The sequence below is a fragment of the Strix uralensis genome, chromosome 4 (genome assembly GCF_047716275.1).
Source record: "Strix uralensis isolate ZFMK-TIS-50842 chromosome 4, bStrUra1, whole genome shotgun sequence".
NCBI classification, from domain to species: Eukaryota; Metazoa; Chordata; class Aves; order Strigiformes; family Strigidae; genus Strix; species Strix uralensis.
Window position 1 is genome coordinate 81160742 of NC_133975.1, and position 21470 is coordinate 81182211.

Genomic DNA, 21470 nt, shown 5'->3' on the forward strand with positions numbered 1-21470 from the left:
ATTATATTACTCATTCAAGAAGCACAGGGCAAATATTTATTTTTAAAACTCTCTTTAAGCAATAAAAATATAAGCAAAAAATCACAGCACAACATTGTTTTAAGTAAAAGAAAGCCTAAAGGAGAGCAAGGGGAAAAGATGTGTTCAGGTGCACACATCCAAAAATCAGCAGTATTTCTTCAGAGGAAGGCAAGATTAGAGTTTTATGTGGAGAATCTGGCATCTGCTAAGAAAAGCAAACACTGTGGAAATGCAATAACACAAATTACACACACCAGATAAACCAGGGAACTACCAAAACCCATTAATTTACAGGTAGAACAAAGTCTATGCTTTGGATTCATGAGTGCCCTCAAGAAAATACATTTTAAAGTATTACTGTGAATGAAATGACTCCATATAAATGAAGCCAATTTCACTGATCCCCAACATCGACTCATGACTGAGACTTGGTAATTTGCATATTTGTATGCTCGAGAAGCTTCTTCAGTCAAAGTCAAGTCTGATAGCACCAAAATGCTGTGGGAAAGGCAGTCTGAATGGCACTTCCATCAAAGACAGGACACAGAAGTGCCAGAAAACTTACAAGAAAGCCTGGTCTCCTGAGGCTTCCAGATCAGTATTGTTCATCTCAGAAGTAGGTATACATTTTGAAGAAGCAAAATTCTACTCACTACCGAACAAAACCTTAGTTTGACATGTAATAATTAACATAAAATTTGAGCACACAATCCTTTTGTGTTTTCTATAGATATCATTTTCCCTTTGATCACTTTTATAATTTCAAAACAGAGAAGCATTAGAAGCTTTTCAATCAACATTCATTCTGGTAAAAAGATTTTTTCACTATTTTCTTTGTAGATTTTTGGTAAGATCACTTTATGTCTAGTTTCAAGTCTAAAACTTTACTTTTAAGATCGGTCTAATGTGGCTTTCCATGTTTTCAGACAACAAATGCTACATTTCAGCTTGATCCACTCGGTATATATCAGTGTTGACATACCCAAAATGTGCACAACTGCCACGAAGCCTTTTGTTGAACTGGAATCTGGCTGGTAGCAGAAATTTATGCAGAACAGGGTTCTCAAAGGCAAACTCAACCGTTTTTGTAAGAAAGGGAGCAAACCAGAATCTTCCCTCTGCTATCCATGTGATCATCTGGAGTAAGTCTACTAATGTCAATGTTGACAGAATTGTGAACATAGCTGCAAAATCAATCAATTTAATTGAAATAAATGAAATTCACCAGGGTAAAAAAAAAAAAAAGGTGTGTCCTGGTATGAATATGATCTGCAAGGCAGAGTTTTGTGACCTGAGATCATCAGTACCAAGCCACACAGTACCATCTCATCTCTGCATCTAGGGCAATGCCACTACACAATGGACTAACCTGAGATATGAATCTAGACCATTGGAAACTTTCTAATCATGGGTTCAAACCGACTTTACATGATACTGTTTTTATGGTATATAGAAAATTTTTTTTTTCAATCCAGTTTGGGAAACTTTGCACTCATGGGGTATGTGCAGTGATATAATCTTTATACATATTATCCCTAATACAGTAAAGTAATGTTTCAAAACACCATAGAAAAAACAATCCTCTTCTCAGATGCAATATAGTAGCAGCTATCAGGACATGGAGCAGTTAGACCAGGTAGTTTGGGTTAGTCTCATCAGTATCACAGAATCGTCTAGGTTGGAAAAGACCTTGAAGATCATCTAGTCCAACCATTAACCTAACATTGACAGTTCCCAACTACACCGTATCCCTAAGCACTGTGTCAACCTTACTCTTAAACACCTCCAGGGATGGGGACTCCACCACCTCCCCGGGCAGCACATTCCAACGCCTAACAACCCCTTCTGGAAAGAAATGCTTCCTAATATCTAGTCTAAACCTTCCCTGGCACAACTTGAGGCCATTCCCTCTTGTCCTATCACTTATTACTTGGTTAAAGAGACTCATCCCCAGTTCTCTGCAACCTCCTTTCGGGGAGTTGTAGAGGGCTATGAGGTCTCCCCTCACCCTCCTCTTCTCCAGACTAAACAACCCCAGTTCCCTCAGCTGCTCCCCATCAGACCTGTGCTCCGTACCCTTCACCAGCTTCATTGCCCTTCTCTGGACACAAGTAATTCAATGTCCTTTTTGTAGTGAGGGGCCCAAAACTGAACACAGTAATCGAGGTGGGGCCTCACCAGTGCTGAGTACAGGGGTAAGATCCCTTCCCTGTCCCTGCTGGCCACGCTATTTCTGATGCAAGCCAGGATACCATTGGCCTTCTTGGCCACCTGGGCACACTGCTGGTTCATGTTCAGCCGGCTGTCAATCAACACCCCCAGGTCCCTCTCTGACTGGTGAATATCAACAATAGTAAAGGAAATATTTGCCAAAAATATATAGTGCATTCTTTTCAATACATTGCACATAACATACTTCCCCAAACCAAATGCAATGAAACTCAAAAGTGGGAGGACAACATCTTAAAGGTCAAACTCAACTCTAAGCACACTGAGCAGAACAGTTCATTCTGTTTAGTATAAAGTACAAAGCTTTGCTGACAGCACACATTGCCTGTTGTCAATAATGTTACTGAGATGTAAATAACATCAGGTAAATTCCACTCTTCCCAGGAGAGAAAGAAAAGCTTTGCTATCCATGAGCTCTGGAGCTGCTTTATTCAGGATTTGTGTGATAGCTTCCCCATTGCGTTCCATCTAACTGTTTATTTGTGTGAAGCAATTCTAATGCAGCTCATTAAAAGTTCCACAATTGCAGCATGAGCCAATGTAGAAGCATGTCAGGTGAGAATGGGAATATATATTGCTGCTCATGTGCTTCTTCGTGTCTGCTTTAATTTATAGCATTTCCAAGCCTAACATCACAATCCAGAGCAGATCAATTCACCTAACACTTTAACTCATGGCACAAAGGCAGGTAGCAGCCAGATAACTTCAAATTAGTTTGAGAATCACCAGTTGTATACTTACCACAGTTTGGGCAAACTCTGAACTAACAGACTGAAAATCAAAGTTTCTGCTGTAGTCTGAAATAATTCTAATCAGAATCAGCTATTCAGAAAAATTAAAGCAGCAAGGTTAAGGTATAGTCTGTGCACTTCGATTGCAGATAGGAGGCACTTAGCTGCCACCTCATTAAGACTTATTCAAGGTGTAATAGGAATGTGAAAGAGTAAGAATCAGCAAGAAAGAGGCAGATACATGGTTCAATTCCCTACTATAGGTTAGCCAGAAAAGCCATAGGATATCACAGGACCTAAGGAAGAGGTGGAGCAACAAAAGAATTATGACATAAAATTCTGAACAACAGTTTCTTTCGAAGGCTACTTCTGAGATGCTGGACTTGCATACTACTTTTAACAAAGGTCTGAACAAAATCTTGAAATGCCAATGCTAACATATGTGAGGCTACTCACATGCAAGCACCCCTACATTTTTTTCCATTCTCCTATTGTCCCTCTGTACACATTCAGCTACCTTTGCATATTTGTTTGTAAGTCAGAAACTGGCTGATGTTAGTAAAAAAAATGACACTATAACTCCTGCAATGACACTATAACTCCTTCTGCAATGGCAGAACTAGCACACAAAACAGCATTACCTAGGACAGAATAGCTTTAGAACTGCCAGAAGTTTGGGTTTTATATTTGTAGGCCAAATTTAATTATTCCATGGTTACATTTCTGGCTCCAAGAAATGTTAGTACCAATATAGCAACACATAATTTTTTGATTTTTTGCATTAGGAAATGTGTTTCTTATAGGTTGCATGCTGAGCTAGTTATCTTTGTGACAGAGAGGAGCAAAAGTATAAAATTTACAAGAGGCAAGCTGCTAATGTAGGGGTGTATATATAAACCAGAAGTACTTTACTGGAACAGTTTGAACTTATATTGTATGACAGCACAGTAATTTGCCCAGTGATGATGCAGGTTTTTTATAGTAGGCTACAGAGAATTTCAGACTTCAGTTTAATTTACTGCCCAGTATTGATACACAACCATATGGTAGACACTGAAAGATTCAGTCTTCATGTGGAGAAAAAATGTGAAATCATCAACCAGAAAAAGGTCAATTGCCTCCTATGATGTACACATGTCTTCCTCAGCTCACCTTTTGGAGTGTTTTACTATATATTGTAAAATATATATTTGCAATTTAATTACATTATCTGCTTCTTTCCTATAAACAAAGTGACAGAAAGCAGAGGAAAACATGTATTGGCTCTGAACCTGGCTTCTTCTACTGAAGAAGTATGCCTTGTACAATAACCCAGGTACAGGCATAAAAGAATGTGTTCCACCTCCACAGGGATTACCTATTTCCCATGCCGTATAAGCATTCACATATAAAATTGTTCTACAAATTGCAAGTTACCATTTATTAGCTACCAGTTTTAGTCATACTTATTTGTGGACTATATTACTGGATACGCTCTATAGTATGTCTCTGTTGGAAGGAATTTGGACTAGATTTATGATAAAGAACATATTATCCTTCTTGTATTTCTGGAAATACAAATAATTTTTCTTGGCAAGATACAGCCTGTGTTTTTCACCCTCTTTCTGAGGGTCTCTACTATCTTTTGTCTTAACATTTGTATTCAGTCCAGTATTTTATCCTGTGCACTTTCAAAAGTGCTACAATTTACTTCCATGGTAAGAAAAAACCAATCTTGTTTGTAACATTGACAAGGCTGGATATGCTTACATCTGTCCAAGACAAGCTAACAGTTCTGTATCCACAGTATATTCTGTCAGACACAAGAAGGGGAAAAAGGTAATCTAAAATTTCAGCAATTTTCATGGAGTTTTTGGTGTGTTTTCAAGTCCTACTGACAGCAGTTCTCTGAAGCCATCATTTTGATGGCTGTGACTTCACTAAGCATCCCTTCCAACGTGGAGCTCATTATGTCTGTAGAGTTAAAGTCAGCCCTCACAAATCTTGAATGCTGTGGGTGATTACCATCAGAACACAAGCACAGATATTTCCTTGAGTGAAAATGAACTGGTAGCAAATAAATGGAGGGAAAGTAATCAGCACTGGAAATGCACAAAGAAATACTCTTAATGTGCCCTATGCCTATTTTGGAATAGCGTTGTAATTGTCAGTGAGAAACCCTAATGCTTCTAACGTAACATCAGTGAAATAGCTCCTCTGACTCTAGAAATCACGACTGTTGGACCTGCTGTTTTACTGTTGATGCAGCCAACATTCTTAATTCTTCACAAGAAAAAGTCCTTCTGTACATAGTCTTTATTGTACAGTCACAGAAGCATGGGCCCTTAGGTGGCCTTCTGTTTTTCAGTGAGAAAATTCTGAAACTCTGTATTGGCTCACAGGCCCCCGTGACTAGGTAGTGAAGCTGAAGAGAATAATCTGTTCTTAATCAGTTCAAGCAAGACACCAGCTGGAATTTATTTACAATTTTAAACTAGATAATGATGTAAAATGGCAGCCTGACTTCCTCCACAAAAAGATTGGTCTCTAAAATGCAATTTAGAATAGCAGGAGATTTCAGTCACTTGGGGTGAAATTCTAATTTCACTGAGAGACAAAAAGAATTTTCCAAGTGACTTCAAAGTGGTCAGGATTTCATTCTTTATATGCTTCAGATATTTTATTCTGAGGAGGAATAAGCTGTTGAAGTTTAAAAAATATGCTCCATTTAGTTAATTTTCAAATGCACCAAGATGCTGGAAGTATACCAATTTTTAAGTTGTAAATGGGGAAGAAAACCTTTGAAATGTCACTTTGAAGAGAATAAGCAGGCTTCTTATTAAAGGGTCTTATTTGGCAACAACAAATTGTGGCATGCCTTCCCATTCCTCCTTCTACTCTTATAACTATTATTTATTGCCATTACTGGGATGTGTTCTATAATTGGATTCTGGCACAGATCGGTGGAAAGAGAAAAATCTTTCCAATCTGATTCAAAATAGGTTTTACTTTGTAAAATACACATGCAACAGTTTTACTTTGTAAAATACACATGCAACGGTTTTACTTTGTAAAATACACATGCAACGAGTGAAAGATTATCTCCTTGCTCCCCAGTAGTTATTCAAACCATTTAGACTTTTAGTCTAGGCTGACCTTAAACCTGCAATTTCTGTGTTTCTAAACTATCTGTATGATTTGGGGTTGGGGTAATTTTTTTCATATTTCTGAATAGCTTTCTACTAATGGATTTTGGCTGAGCAAATAATATGTTCCTTTCAAGAAACGCACTTTGAACAAAACTTGCCTCTCACCAGAGTCACATACTCTGCAGTCATAAATAAAATAAATGTGGCACTTTACAGTCACAGTTAAGGGCTGGAAGTCAGGCATGTTGATTAGGCATGAATCAGTGATTCTACTTCAGAAAGGAATTAAGAAAAAATAAAAAAAGCATAAAAAAGCATAATAACATAATAACAAATACAAGTAACAGGAAATAAAAAACAGCACAAGGAAAAGCTAAACCTCCTCCCTCTGTGGAAGATGGTCTTCAACAGTTGAAGAACTTCTTCAATCAATTGATTACAGTGTGAATGGCTAAGCTGAGAACTCTCAACACATTCATATGCTCTTCAGCAAAGCTCACACTGATTAAACTTCAGGCTAATCAGAACAATACTCAGACAAGGGAGTAAGAAAGACAAATACAAGGAAGAGTCAAACTGCAAAACAGGAAGCTGGGAACATTTAACTAAAACATCAGTTTGTTTCAAATATTTTTCCTTTCTATAAACCTTAAGCTATAGGACCTGCCAGCACACACTAGGTAATAGTATCAGATGCTTACCAAATCAGAAGTATTCTGTAGTTTTGATGTAAAAAATAACTGAAAAACTTTTCTGAACTTTATAGCACTCTTAGAGTCAGAACCACCAACTGATGTCTATTTTGCAAGAAATTATATCTTTGAGGCCCTGTTTGCCACAGCAAACTTTCCTCCACAAAAGAGGTCTGCCCAAGGATCCCTTTATTTGTTTCAGACCAACTCAGCTGCCCTAGTTTAATGCGTAAGTGCAAGTGGGCATTATGATCAGGTGGACTTGGCAGGAGGTGAACTAGAAATACATACAGTATTTCTTCTCCTAACAGAGCTTTAGGGGAGGGTTATGTTCAGCTTCTGATTGGTGACAAGCAATGGATGGCTAGCACCATATTAAATTTGGGCAACTAAATTCAGAAGATGCCTGTTTTGTGGCCAACTTTGAACTAGGAGAGAAGAGCTATTTTAACTTCAAAGCAATCAGAGAGCAGATTCTGTGTACCAGTTCCTCTTACTGAAAACCCAAAAGAATACCACAAACTTGCAGAAATGTTCCAGTTTCTGTGCAAAGATATTTTTTCTAGTGCCAGCCATTTTGGGTCTTATTTTAAAAGCTTAGTACCAGCTTGTTTTTATTAAGTGGTTGAAAACATTTGACTCAACGATTTTAAAAGCAAAAACCCTAAAATGTTTTCTTTCTTTAAAAAAGCACTGGCACTGAGAATTTCATATGCATCTACAGAGGTGTTATATACAAAGAGTGTATTTTTTAAAAATATTGATAGTTTTAATTCTTCTGGATGTTTGTGAGTACACAGAGGAGAGAAATATATACCAGATATATCTGAAAATGTAAATGTTTAATGAAAGATCTGGTTAAACTGACAGTTCAATCTTTTGAATACTTTCCAGGTTAAACACAGCCCATGAGTATTTCTCTGAGTATGGTTGATCATGTATGCATAAATAAAGAAAATGGCAAAGGACCCCCAACCTTTCCGATAAATGCATGCATATCATATGTGTTGTCTTCCAAACAGAACAGTGGCTTTCATTAGAATTTTGGATCTATCCATCTTAGCTCTTCATTATTCCATTCATCTTAAGAATTTAGTTTCTGAAACTCTAGGAGGAATCTTAAAACACTAGCAATAAGTATAGTGCTCTAGAAATAGGTGACCTAAACAAGACACTGTAAATAAGTCACAAGGAATGTCTGTAATGAATACAGTAACATAACATTTTTTTCAAAAGTGCATGACCTCTCAGAAGCATAGATTTAATCAAAACAATAATACGCTACAATGGTACCTTTTGCAGCAATACCTCAGCAAACAGGATGAAGTGATACATACTTAAGTACAAATCTTAAAATACAGTGTCCAGCCTGTCAAATACTGCAGGTCATGATAGGGTACATAACCAAGTGAAGTAAGGAAATCATAACTGTAAATATGCACAAGCAAATTAGAGAATAAGAAAGCATAAGTATCTTTGAAGAATATCCTTCCTAAGATGGTGACTGACTGATGTGATGACTTGTGTAGCGAAACAAATGGTGTTAACCTCAGCTAGGGTAAATACTAGAGCGGAATAATGCTCTATGTCACTCCCTCTATTTACCTGCATTCACAACTGTTCCAAGCGTGCTTTTCATAAAGGAGTGTCGTGATTTTTATAAGAAACTTGAAGTCCCCCACTAGGCCTATGGGTTTTCACAGAAATGGTTTGACAGTTAAATAAGAGACTGAAAATTGCTGCGCTCTACCAGAAGTGATAAAAACCTGATTAGGTAATATAATTTCATATTCAAAGTCCTAAGTGAAAAGGAGACTGTCTCTGAAAGCATTATTTATCCACCTTCCTGAGCACTTGAGATGCTCAGTCAAGTATAGTGTTAGTTGACAGAACCACCAGGTGACAATGGAGGGCAAGGTGTACTGTAACAGAACAACCTTATACAAGGAAATAGCCTGAATCTGAGTCTCATAATTTTGATACAAGTTGCCAAACATATCTGTTCAAACTAGCATTTCTTAATATACCAAGTCATACCAGCCCTCCAGGGAAGAAGGAATTAAACTATCAGTTCCTATTCACCACTAAAAATACCCTTAAACTTTGTTTCATGTTGAGACACCTCATTAGGGGTGGGTACTTATATCTACAGACAACATTATAATAAGTAATGATTAATTAAAAAATTTTAAAAACACAACAATTGAGAATTTGAACCCTTTAGAAAATTGCAGAGACTAGGCATGTGACTATCTGGAGGCAACAATTATTGTTACTATCTCTAGAGAGTACTTGGCCCAGACATGTCTATTAATACCAGACTTATTAGGTCTTGACAGCTTATAGGACATCTGTTTGTTTTATTTCCCTTTAGTCTCGCCAAATGCTAGCAGCGAAAATCATACAGACTTTTTTCCTACTTCTGCATAACTTGAAAGACTTTTTTGCATATATGAATTTTGACAATAAACAAGATCTTCTAGTGTTCTGTATCTGATATATATGTACAGGCATGTGTATTCAAAGAACTGCAAAGGTGGGTAAATTTCTTTAATCTGAGGACATTTATCTAGGAATAAAGGTGCAGTTAGTGGAGCTAACAAACTTTCCTCAGAAGTAGGACAGTTTTAATAGATTTTTTTTTTTTAACTTTAACTAAAAAAGGTTGCAGAGACTGAAATATCTCAGCAGTTGTTTTTCACAAGCAAATCCCTCAAGTATTTCAATATATTGCAAAATTCCAAGAAAGCACTACAAAATTTCAGAATATTGAGGCTTTTGGTATGGCTTTCCCCATTTTTCCACTTTTTAATATAAATTGAAGAGAAAAAAGGAGAAAAAGAGAAAAAGGAAAGTATGATGCCAATTATAAACTCAGTAGTTCAACTTATATTTGCATGCATTTATTGATTGCATTTTTTAACCTACTTACTGAATAGTTAAACTGAATAGCACATTAAATCAATTAAGAGTTGATGAAAGTTTGTGACTAGGATAAGCAGTAGTTAAAAATTTAAAAACTGAGCTATACTGGTTCTTGTTACCTAAAATACATGATTTTATTTAATTACTAACAATAGTTTGCTTTTGGCTATATTCATAAGAATTACCACAGAAAGCTAATATCACTATTTACCCTACTGTGCCCAGGAATTGCATAGCTCTCAAATTTGTTTGTCTATACAAACAGAATAGTCTTGTGTTACAGCTTGATACAAAGGACTTGTTGTAGGACTTTCTTCTGTATGTTATTTATGTTCTTATTACACTGGATTTTAACATGACAAAAATCCAATATTATAAAATGAAAGTCCTTATAACCGTGGTAGCATATCAGACAGGAAAGGGAGACTGGCAAAAAATATCTCTTGTTCCTTTTCATTTCATATTCTGAAAAATCTGAAAGTACTATCTGTGACAAGAATAAAAATAAAATGGAGTAATACAGTTATAGTATTAATATGCCTGTATATTTTAACAGCATTATTAATTTATCTTTCCATCATTTCCCTTTATTTGAGAGGCCATAGGTTAATTCACAGTGGCTTGACACATAGAACTGAGCTCAATTTCAAGTTATTTTATAAGGCAAAGTAAGATTTCTATCACCAGAGAAATAAATATTTCTGTTCAAAGATAGCAGAACTGAGTTGGATCTTTTGTCTGGGATACTTGGACTAAGACACATAAAATCACACAGAATCACACAGAATCATCCAGGTTGGAAAAGACCTTGAAGATCATCTAGTCCAACCGTTAACCTAACACTGACAGTTCTCAACTACATATCCCTAAGCGCTATGTCAACAATCACTCCGTTTTCTTTCCAGCATGCCCTCTCTCTCACGGAGCAGCAAGGGCCGGCTGCTCCCTCGGAGCTGGGGAGCCAGCAGCCAAGGGGATGCCACAGACAGCCAAGGCAGGGGCCTTGCCAGCCAGAAGCTTGACATTCTCTGGGCTTGTCTGTCTTTCCTCACCACACCAAACCCCGGCACTGTGACTGGGATTAAGTGTAAACTAGCAAAATTCGTCCATTTAGTGTATAGTGTATGAAGAAATGGGCACACTACCAACTGTGTGAGAAACTACAGTAGATCATCAACAGTGGGTAGGACAAAGATCAGTAGAAGGAAGACAGCTGATGAACACTCTTGTCAGCGTTCGATGCCTACCAGGCATATGCAGAAGATACGAGTAGTTCTCATTAGAAAGAATACAGCAAAAGAGATAAGGCTCTCTATGAACAAGCTGGGATGGAAGAGGAATGAAAGGAGCCAAGGTTAGTTGGCTCCGAAGCCTCTGAATCCTCTAGACAAGTTCAGATTTTGTGACAATTCTAAAACTTAGTATCACTGAATTGTATTAGCACAGCCAAGTACCAGTAAAAGCACTTCTTCCACGTAGTGTCTAATTTCAAGAAACACAGGGAAATTCCCAATGATAAAATGGGCAAGTCCCATGGCACTTTCATTTTTAGAGAGATTTTTGTGAGATTGGATTCTGTTGAATCAATATATGATATTTTTATGGAAAACACCCAAAATATAATTCTGAATTATGTCTCTGACCAAAACGCAGGATTTCAAATGAGGTCCTTAACATCAATATATTATTATTAATTGTGGATCTGTATATGACTGTTCATAAATTCCTGGATAGTGGTAGTTTTATATCATAAAATATATTTATATAATAAAAAAGTTTAGTATTAAATTATTCTGGGTTTTTTTCATGAGATTACTGATATTTCCTTACTGAATGAAGAAAAAAAACCCCATAAAACATGTATTTAGGTACCAACAGCAAGGATCCAACTTGAGCCCTTAGTGTAAGGACATTCATTTGTCTTTTGACATAATAACATTCATGCTTGTTTTTTCTCATCTATGTAAAAATGAGTGAAAGTCATTGCAATAGAAGTCCATGTCACAGCAAGGTAATAAAGGTAACTTGCTTAACAAAAACTGTTGCTATCTCCTCTAATCAGTTGTAAGCATCACAAGTTAGGTGTTCGTTTGCCTCATGCAAAGGCAGTGACAACACATGGCAGTACATCATACCAATCTTATACCCATGAATCCAATCGTATCTTGATCCAGGCACTCTAAACATGGGGCAGAGACAGCTGTACTCTTAAAACAAACAGAATACTCCACATGCATAAACATAAAAATAGAAGGATCATGCTTGGATGGTTGGAAGAGTTTTATCATCAAAACCTAAAGAGCAGTCTGCTCCTTCTTTCTTGAGCATTACAAACCTAGATTCTTCTATTTACACTGTCTTAATGCTATCCTAGCTACCTAAATGTGTGCTTTGGTTTCCAATAAATAATGTTTTTCTAGATAGCAGAAAGGAATGGTGCAACCTTTTCCAGAAACCTTGATCATCTGAAAAGTCTATCCTAAAATTGAGTTGCAGAGCATTCCTTACATCTATAAAAACATGCAGAAGTTTGTAGATCTATAACTTAATGATAAGTCTGTAAATAGGCCTACAAGTATCACCTATGGTAAGATAATATGTGGAATAGTATATGATAATCATTAGACACTGAATAATACAAGAATGGGAGTTTACTGTATCAAAGTAAATGTACAAGCACCTTATTTCAACTTAGCTTTAGTTAGGCTACCAGAAAATTAGATAACTTAAAACATTAGAAATAAGTGAGTCAGGGCTTTCCATGAAAAACAGCTTCATTGCAGAGTAGCCAATAGAAATAATTTTAACCTTATTTAGATTAAGATAAAATGGCATTCTAATATCTCACTATCTTATCTAGATAATTTTATTAGTGCTTAATATAATAAAAGAAGCATCTGGCAGCAGAACAGCATTCCTCTATCACAGAACGTGTGTTCTGCATAGGCTTCCATCTGCAAATGCAGATTAAAGATTACTTTTGTGAACTAATGTAAATTATGAAAGATTTTCTAATCTATTTTCTTCCTCTTCATGTTCTTTAAATAAAATCTTAATTTGTCTTTATATCTGTTCTTCCTTCTTCCATTTTTTTTAGTGTGTATGTAACCACCCATTGCATAATTTCACGATTATGTAACAGGCATCTTCTGTGACATATCTCTATTTCATTGGTTTTTATATATACAGTTTTACTGCCTATTTAGGATTTTATGTAAAAATCTTTTTATCTGCCACTAAAGACTGGGTTTTTTGGAGGAAGTTCCTTGAAGCCCCTTAGCTCACAGCTAGTTTCAGGCTTGCCTGAAACAACGGGGACAAAGAATGAGAACAGCTGAAGATGCCAAAGTGCTCTCTATAGACAATCGCTTTGCTGTCTTGGCCTCAGAAGTGAAGAAGAAAAAAAATAATTCCTTTATAGAGCTAATGTTTAAAAAATACACTCTTTGCTAAATATTTCAATAAACATCCCACATTATTCTTTGGGACAATATCCAACTTGCCACAGAATATTAATTTACAAGTACTCTTTTTAGTGTAGTTCATGCTCAATTAAATACCATATAATTTTCCAACAGAAACAGTATAGCTCAAAGTTTTTTGAACACCGTAGTTCTAAAGCTTAAGTCAAAATACTCTTGACATAATTAAAGTCTCATCTGAATCACAGAATCCCAGAACTGCAGAGCCACTGAGATTTGAAGTGACCTTTGGAAATCGTTTAGTCCACCCCTCTGTTCAGAGCAAGGTCACCTAGAGCAGGTTGCTCAGGACTGTGTCCAGTTGGGTTTTTAGCATCTACAAGGATGGAGATTCTCCAGTCTCTCTAGGCAACCTGTCCAATGTTTGATCTTCCTTCTAGTTAAAATGTTTTTTCCTATGTTTAAATTGAATTTCTTGTCTTTCAGTTTGTGCCCATTGCCTCCTGTTCTTTCTCTGAGCACCACTGAGAAGAGTCTGGTTCTGTCTTCTTTACCGCCTTCCACCAAGTGTTTGTACAGATTGATAAGATCCTGCCTGCACCTTCTCTTCTTGAGGCTGAACAGCCTCAGCTCTCTCAGCTTTTCCTCATACAACAGATGCTCCAGTCCCTTAATTCTCTTTGTAGCCCCTTGCTTGAGTGACTTCAGTAGGTCCATGTCTGTCTTGCCACAGCAGTCCAGATGTGTCTCATCAGAGCTGAGTAAAGGTTTAGGTTCACCTCCCTCGACCTGCTGGCTATACTCTGCTTAACGCAGCTGCAGATCCCATTGGCCTCCTTTGCTGTGAGGGCACGTTGCTGGCTCATGGGCAACTTGTTGGCCATCAGGAAACCCAAGTCCTCTCTGCCAACTCTTTTCCATGAGTAGCCTTGTCATGAGTAACCTTGCAACGACATTGGCCATGTCCCTCAGCACTCATGGGTGCATTCCCATGAGGTTCTATGGAACAAGAGCTTGAAAATTAGGGTTTCTATCTATGGAAACAGAGACCAACAACATTACCTCTCCCAGTAAACCTTTCCTGAAATGTTCTTAGTCTATTGCATTTAACACAGTAGAAAAATGCTCCCTAGAAGAAGCTACAATGCTCAATAATTGAAGGGAATTAACAATACATTTTACCACTTATCCAATCTTCACACTAAAGGTCCAGCAACCTCACTTCTTGCTAGAACCTTTCTATCTGCAAAATTTATATACACCCAATCCACAGTTCCTGACTAATATTCAGGTACAATAGCTTCTGCAGTTGTTTCAATATTAATTGTTTGGCACCATGGTCTATTTTGTCCTTTAAACTTCAATCATTTTTCCCTTTTGATTCCATCACAGCTTCATGTTTCAGCTTCCCATAGTCCAAGGGCAGCAACAGTTTAGTGGTTCCAATACAAATACCTTTCCAATTATTAGAATAAACTAATATGAAATTATTCTCCCAGTAGTTCTCTTAGAATTATAAATTTGTATTGTAAATTGCCAAAAATGTCTAGCAACATGAAGGAAACAGAGACACGGAGAAAGGAGAAAAGAGAGATGGAGGGAGGAAAGAGGGAGGGAGGGAGGGAAGAAAGAGGGAGGGAGGGAGGGAGGGAGGGAGGGAGGGAGGGAGGGAGGGAGGGAGGGAGGAGTAAGATACTCTTGCCAGAAAGAGGAGTTATTTCTGCTGAGCACATAGAGAGTTATAGATATGCCATTACTAAAGGTACAATTTAAATAAAGCAGCTACTGGGAAACAGAAAAGTTATGTAATAGAAGCAAATAAATAGTTCAATGAGCATGGGAAATAATGGGCCCTGAGTTTCAATGAACTTACCTTTTCTGGTAGGTACTCTTTTTAACTGAATTATTCTAAAGCTGCTGCTTAAGTGCATGTCTTGTCAAAGAACAGAAAACCTACACAAGATACAAATAATATCTATGGTTTAGATGATTCTTTTTTTGTTGTTTTTTGGTGAGATGCAACTGCTGACTGAACCAGGGTTAGTAAAAGTTGAGAAACCTGCCCACCAAATATTTTTCAAACTAACATGTTTCTATGAAAAGTTTTGGATTTGCTGAGTTCCTTTTTATTTCAAAAAAAAAGAAAGCAAAATTATTCACTAGATCTACATATTGAATTCAAAGTGAAACAGTTAACCGGTATTTTAACCAAAGTATCTACGTTCATTTTTCCAAATTATCCAAGTGGCTCCTAACATAATTTGTACTGCCTCTTGAGGGAATGAAAATTATATCAGAAATCAAGTGGAAGAAAGCAAAATAATAAGATATTTAAATACTTTGCCATGAATAACTCTTCTGATTTTCTGAAAATGCTACAGTTTACAAACACATCAACTGACTGCTTATGAAAATGCCAGTTATAGACAATATCTGGTTTTGATTTTGGTCTTTTGAATCTCAGCAATGCAATCAGCTCCATGAGCTGATGAACATATGTTCATATTTCATACCAAATCTGAGGAGGTAAGTGGCTTAACAGGTAATACATTCGCTAAATATTCATTTCATTCAAATAAAATGAACTCCTCCAAACACAACTAAAGAGCCTTTTTTATTGCCTCTGAGGTACTTGTATAAAGGCACTGCATCTCCAGTTTCATTAGGCTAGTAAATGAAACTTTTACTTGCCATAAAACATTCCTTTCTAATACCTGAAGGCTTCAGGAAAATGAATAGCTTTACAAAACGTTGGGAGTCTTCTTGAAGCATGACTCCAGCTGCAAAAGCCAGGTACCCTTAAAACTGAAGTATAATGGATTATTTTGTAATGAGACTAATATGTTGCCCTTACTCTGTATCTCTGAAATTATGCAAGACAAGCTAAGTAGTTTGCTAAAGACACATACCAGAAGAGGTCAGAGGAAACACTTTCACTGCCCTGAATCTGGAAGAGAGAGTCCTCGGTCAGGAACTCTTCCATAAAAAATGCAAGCACAGGATAGGAGTCCTACCATGATGGTGAAAGTGTCTCTAATAGCTGAAAATATCTTGGTGTAAAAAAGTGTATTTTATCACTTTTCTTAGTTACTGAGGTGAACTGCATTTGCAAATGCAGTTTTTGGATAATTCATATATGACAACTTCCTCTTCCATGTTACTTTCCCGAACGCTGTAAAAAAACCTAGCAGGAAGAATTAAACATAACTTTTAAATTCAACTTAGTTTAAGACAGGAATTCAACTCAGTTTTAGACACCTAAAAGATTGAAGACAGAACAAAGGTCCAACTAATAAGTAAGCAACAACATTAATAACAAAGAACACAGAACTGAGCAATGCAGTAATTTCTAATAATTAATACCATTTATGTGGGCTGGCAATAATGGAAGCATTCACAATGGTAATAAAGAGCTCTCTTTTTTCATATTTTGAAATAGATCTTTAACAGCATCACTAAATTGGATTATTTCATTTAATAGTAAATATAGTTATGCATGGCAGTGTCTGAATATATGATGTAAACCTTCCAAATTAATGGAATTAGGAATTGGAAGGACAAATGTGTGTTTGAATGAGATCAGAAATATAAATTTAATCTTTTTTAACAACTCTTGTTTAGACATAAAGGTCAAATGATCCTAGGAAAGGAATAGGTTGTTAAGAAGGTTTAGAGAACTTACAAGTGATTTAAAAATTGCATTCGATAAAGTGCTCTAGAAAGTGTGCATGATCTTTACACCCTTTCTAGCTCTTCAACAGTTTTTCCAACAAGTTATCATACAGATGATTCTTGACAAAGCAAATCATTAGTACTAAGCCTCTACGACCAAACTGTAAATAATTTAAAATTACTTTTACCAATATATAGAGAACTTAGTGCCTTATCAGCATTTATTCAACTTCAAGGCAACTTGAGATTTTGAATTAAACTTTTTTACCTGATTTGCAAACCATAGGGTCCTTGTGATTTTCAGCCTGAACACTTATGTTCCTTCAAAGATCTTGTGTTTTGACACATCATTTAACTGAGATGACTTTCTAAAAGAAATAAAGTATTGCTATTCTTGTTGATCCAGATGCTTGTTTTTCCTGTTCAAGATCTGTCAGATGGTTTAAAATGTCTACAGAAACATTCTTGTAACTATGCAGAAGTCATAAAGTTCAAAACCATTTCTTACACAATTTAGTGCCAGATATTTTAATTCTGTGGGCCACTAGCATCACATTTTCTATTGTTCTTCTCGGTCTGTTTTTACTGTTTTAGGACCACATATTTTTATATCATATTTAGGAGGACTGACTTTTTGCATTCAAATGAAGCCCATATATGTTTAGAGAATAATTTCTGTGGTACAGCCAGACTGAAAGTTGCGATGAAATGAGGATCCTGAAATGATTCAATGAGAGACTCAAAATTTCTTGAACTTGCTAGTGTGAAGGGATTTTTGAAACAGTATCCTCTACAAGCTGCTCCCTCTGATACACTGGTAGTTTTCCATAATGAGAAAAGATTATTACAGAATCACAGAATTCTGATACACTGGTAGTTTTTCATCATGAGAAAAGATTATTAGCTGTAAGAGACCTTCCCACTTTTTCTACATGAGTTTTTCTGTACCACTACCTTGACAGAAGAACAGTATCAGGAAACACAGGAATGCCAGGAACTGCTACACTTTCATTATCTTTGTAAATGCATTTTTGGTCTTGGAAACTAAGAGGTATTAGCAAGGTGTCCTGGATGGACCACAGAAATTTTCACCCAGGAACAGTCACTGTTTGGGGAACCCAGCATTGCTGAAACTGTTACACATCGAGTTTTACTGATTGTCTTGGAAACATTAGCATCACCCTGGCCAAACCGGGGGCGGGCGGGGGGGGGGGGGAGATGTAAAGCAAAAGCGGTCTATTTCATCGTGAGATTTTTATCCCCGCTCAGGTCCCATCGGACACACAACCCTGCCGAGCCCCCCGTGTGCTGCCGGCGGGCAGGGGCAGGAGCGGATTCCCCTGGCTGGGCTGAGGTGAGTCCGGCGGAGCAGCGCCGCTCCATTTCAGCGAGGAAACAGTTAAAGAGCACAGTGTTCCCCCGTGCCCGGGAGGCAGCCTTTGTGTTTAACATTGGCAGGGGCTCAGTTTGGGCTGGAGGTTTGTTTTAATTGGGGGAGGGGGCAGAGAAGAAGGGGACGCTCTGACTTCTTCAGTCCGTCTCGTCTCTTTGACTGATTCAGCGGAGGTGGAGATTTTCAATCCCACCCAGTCAGGCGCGGGATCTGGTAGGACTACCCCGGGAAAAGCCACTCGGAGGAAAATCGCAGCAGCAGGAGCAGCCGCAGCCGCAGCCGGCGGCGCGGCAGCGGCGCGGGCGCGGGCGGAGCGCGGCGGTGAGTGCGCGGGGCCCGGCCCGAGCGGCGGGGGGCTGCCAACCCCGCTCCCCAACGCTCCGGTAGCGCCCGGCTGGCGGGGGGCACCCCTGGGTGCTCGCTGAGGTGACGGGGGTGCGCCCCTGGGTGCCTGCGTGGGAGCGTGGGGGTGGGAGTGTGTGTCTGGCTGTGGTTGTGTGTGTGTGTGTGTGTGTGTGTGTGTGTGTGTGTGTCTATGTGTGTGTGTGTGTGTGTGTGTGTGTGTCTATGTGTGTGTGTGTGTGCCTGCGTGCGAAAGAGGGAGACCAGGAGACAGGCACAAGGCAGCTCGGGATAACTATTCTTAAATAAAGTTTAACAATCTCCCCATCTCGTCAGATGCTCTCTGTAGGCTGCAGGGGAGGCGGTACCGATTTGCCAAGTGCCTGTTGGAATTGATCTTTTGATAGTGTTACAAGCGGAGAATGTTTTCTCTGGTGTTCGAGGAAGAAATCTAAGGCAATTATCCCAGCAGCAAAGAGCGCTCGCTGTGCTGGAGGGGGAGACAACCAGGAGAAATTCGCCTTGTCGGCAGTATTTCTTTCAGCGCTTTCGTCCCCTGGCGAAGTTTATTTGCTCCTCTTTACATCTCAGCTGCCTTTTGGGCAGATTAATCCCTGTTAACGTTTTAGCTTGCCTTTAAGACTTGGAACAATTTCATTTCCGATAGTAGGTATCTTCTTGTGAATCTCGGCACGGGAATTTTTCTGGCTTGATACCCCAGGCAAGTTAGTTTTGTTCTCAGCATCTGCGGCTGCTTCTGCGGTGCTGTAGGAGCACAGGCACAGCACATGCATGTGGCCTCCAGATGAACACAACCACCTCCCACACTCCAGGTATTCAGATTACATGTAAAGCAGAATACGTTATTACAAAAAGTTAGTGTGGATGCTAGTATGCTACTTATATGAGGCAGTTTGCATGTTCTGTTCTGTAACAATACAAATACTTTGAAAATATGCTCAGAGGAATGAAGGACGGCCAGGAATACGTAAAAAAAATATCCTTAGAAATTATTACATTAAAATTTTCTAGTTTTATTTCTAATGGAAAAGTTTCTTCCGGGAGAGGGAAAACATGGTAATTGGCAATTTTGTTCCTAGCTCTGCACGCTGGCTGCATGATTGCCATGCTACCACCATCTTCATATAATACACATATATCAATTTTTCACAAGAAAATGAGGAGGATGCTATCACATTAAATGAGGAGGATACTATCATAATCACTAAAGCATAGGGCTGTGGTTTCTCTTCATAGCTGTATCACATTTACTCAGGCAAGTATGAACTTGGGAAAGTCATTTAAATCATTTGTGATTCAGTTTTTCCATTTGTAAATCAGGGAACCATAATCATCATAAATAATAAAAGCATTAATACTTGCCTGGAAAGAGTTACAGTCAAATATGTCTGTTGTTTCTCATATGATTCTAGAAACCTAAAGTGAAAGCACTTACATCATGCAAACTGTTGCTAACTGCCCTGAGATACCATCGTAACCGGCATTTAATAAAGGATTTACTATTTAGTATATTAAACTTTAAAATCGAGTGCATAGGAACGCACAGTTGGTCAGATCCTCATCTGAAATATACCAACATAAAAGAGTGTAAATGTGGGTCCCTGCTCTGGGAGGGATAGCATGCTACATGCCAGACAGGAATACTCAGGTTAATGTTGCATTTGCTGATGTATACAGGTACACACACACACTTCTACAGACCACACACAACAGAAGAGGGTAATAGTAGTAAATATTTACACTGTGGCTGGGTCCAGAAGTCCTAGCAGTACATTGTCTCCCACATTCTTTCTCTGGTAAATTTTTTTCTATAAACTCTGACTTAATAGCCCCGTAGGGAACGAAATTAGGGATTCATTTATTTAAAAGGATTCTCCCAAATCCTTCATGTGAGTCCCTAGAAATCAGAAAGTTATAAATACTTTCCTTTCTACTCTTGGCAACACTGCAGCACTTTGTCTTGTTTTGCATATACGAGTTGTGTAAAAAAGTATCTTAAATTAAACTGAGGCTTCAAGGAAATGGACTTGAGTGGCCTTCTTGGTTTCCCTGGAGGTGTAGTATCTGTACCCACTGTAGCAGGGAGCCAGCTCAGATGGTTACACATAGGCAGTTGTACTTACTGGGACGGAATGCTACGATGCTTCCTTTCCTACCTGGAAATGTCATGAGTTGTTGCTTAGAATGCTAAACTAAGAATTTTTTATCTTTGAGAGAGCTTAAATTTTTCTAATTAGCTCCGCCATGGCTAAGTACTGCATGTAAGTTGCAATGACATTCAAGAACCAGACAACACATAAAGTTTAAAGGGTTTTCCTGGCCAGAGGTCTACCCTGAGACTATAAAAGTCTCCCTCCTAATATTTAGGGACTTTGGATCTGGTCCAAGATTTGATCTGAAATACATGTATTCTCAGTCTTCATTTGACATCCAGGTAATTATAAAGTAAAAGAAAACTAATACACAGCCTCATTGTTGCAATATATCAAAAATACTCAGAAAATTAACAAATTGACTATCTTTAATTATGAATGCAGTACTGTTACCTAAGTTTTTCAAAGAAAAAATACTAACTTTCTTTTAGCTAAAATATCATTCGGCATCTCCAAGGCCTCTCTGCTGGTACATTTTTCTTGCAAGACTATATTTTAAAACAGAACTTCATCCACCATTATTTTTCCATTCATACACAAATTCTGTCTCAAACTAACGGGGTTTTGTGGGATCTCATTTGTATAAGGTGTCAATCACTTACGGAATTTTTTGTGTGCCTTTTGTCAGACAGTTAATGTGGGTAATCTAGATTTCAGAGTAGCACGGTGATTATAAACAGGTGTCTATATGTATGTGCTGTAGAGACTCTACATTCAAATACCCTTCCTAAGTGAGAAACA

General features: G+C 37.9%; 1 protein-coding gene across 3 annotated transcripts in view; it reads left to right on the plus strand.

Annotated features, from left to right (window-relative positions):
* The first annotated feature begins 18089 nt into the window (after positions 1 to 18089).
* The window catches only part of EDNRA (endothelin receptor type A), a 35199-nt gene continuing 31818 nt past the window's right edge, over positions 18090 to 21470 (plus strand). The window contains exon 1 of one of the 3 annotated variants that reach the window (XM_074867434.1): positions 18090 to 18174. The gene's annotated coding sequence lies outside the window, so the exon portion shown is untranslated. Of the gene's footprint in view, positions 18175 to 18376; positions 18535 to 18621; positions 19389 to 21470 lie in introns of those variants that run through there. The other 2 variants (XM_074867430.1, XM_074867433.1) reach the window with 2 other exon arrangements.